Raw genomic sequence first — 1,814 nt, 5'->3', positions numbered from 1 at the left:
TATTTCTGGACTTGGTATCGCCATCGCCTTGGATCTCGGTTTCTCTTCTTGGTACTGCATACCGGAATGGCCGCTTCTAGGGTGGATTCGGGATCCCACCCATGTACCCAGTAAAATGTGGTTCACCTCGGATCCTGTCTTGGGCGGTGTTCATCGCGAAGAAGAGTCGTTCTGCGTACTCATCCCAATCCCTCTCATCCAAATCCTGGACATACATCTTGAGTGCCCTCGTGATCGTCTGCACCATGCGCTCGGCCGACCCGTTAGCTTGGGGACGATATGACATGGTTGCCCGCTGTCTCTGCCCCAGGATCCGGTTGAAAGCTCGAAAGAAATCAGACATAAAGCCTGGCTCCCGATCATGTCTAATCATCTCACTAGCCCCAAATCTTCGGAAAACGCACTCCTCGTACAATTTGGCAATGGTTTGCGCAGTTCTAGACGCACTAGCTTTGGCTATCACGTATCCGGTAAACAGATCCACCCAAATCAACAATTCTGTGTTTCCTTTGAATGACTTGGGCAACGAGGGGATGTGATCCATGGCTATGATTTGGAAAGGGTTAGTCGCTTGGACATTCCCAGGTGACTCCCCTTCGATTGTGGGCCTGCCCTTGCCTATCTCACAACCCACACATTCACCGACATATCGTTGCACGCTCTAGAATAGTCCCCTCCAGTGGAAACATCCCCGGATCCGTTGGTAGGTCCGACCAATTCCCTGATGTCCACCTTCTAAACTAGCGTGATAGTGATGTAGGACATCCTGCTGTAAGGTTTCCGGCATCACCAGTCTCATCAATCCATCCCGATCCTCGTTGACTCTCTTCGTAGGGGGACAATAGAAGAGCAAGTCATTCAGATCCACTGCATAATCCGTAGCGATAATACTGTAGGATTTGGTATCCTCCCGACTCAGGTCTCGTACATCCCCCATCAGATACTTCTTTAGTCCCAAAATCCACGCTTCTTCGTTCTGTGCTTTGAGGATCCGCTCAATGCGGACTCCCTTCACAAATTTTCATCGAGGATCTGGGGGCTGGATCCAATCCTTCCTCTGGACCTAGTGACAGCCATTACCTGGACTGTCCTTTTCCCGGATCCAACCCCCACCACCTCATCTAGTCGGTTCAACGTAACGAGATCCTGATGCTCGGCCGCTCTCTCCACTTCGACACCACATTGATTCCGTAAAGCGACACTGGCCAAGCTATCTGCACTGGCATTCCAATCTCGCTTGACATGCACCAACTCGTGATTCATCCAACCACGCAGGTGGACCATCACTTTCTGCCGTAACAGTGTTAGGGCCGGGGCCTTGCAGTCAATCTCACCTCGCACCTGTCTGATCACCAAGTTTGAATCCCCACAAATCACCAGCCTTTTTGGATCCTGTCCCTTTCGTAGATCCAAACCCAGCAGGAGCCCGTTATACTCTGCTTCATTGACGGTGAGGCCCTCCGCATAAGTGGATATGGCCCGTACAACCGTCCATCCGGGCAGTCTCCACAGTATTGCGCTGTATGCTCCTCCTCTGCGTCGTACGCGAGCGGATCCATCGAAACCCAGGACGTACATATCCTCATCCACTTGTACCGTCGGGATCTGGATCTGGATCCGGCGTTTGGGCTCTTTCTTAGGAGCGATCCTAGTCAGCGCTTCATCCATCTTAGCTCGAGGTGTGATGCTCGCGGCCAAGACTCCCAGGATCTCGTCTTCCCCTTTCGAACATTTCACAAACCTCCAGTGTCCCATGCGAAGAGTAAAGCTGCCCACTGTCTCATACGTTCCTTGTAACCCGTCCGACTTTAATA

This window comes from Phytophthora infestans, genomic scaffold (assembly GCF_000142945.1).
Source record: "Phytophthora infestans T30-4 supercont1.328 genomic scaffold, whole genome shotgun sequence".
NCBI classification, from domain to species: Eukaryota; Oomycota; class Peronosporomycetes; order Peronosporales; family Peronosporaceae; genus Phytophthora; species Phytophthora infestans.
The sequence above is the reverse complement of the archived record's forward strand: the minus strand, read 5'-3'. Positions refer to the sequence as shown.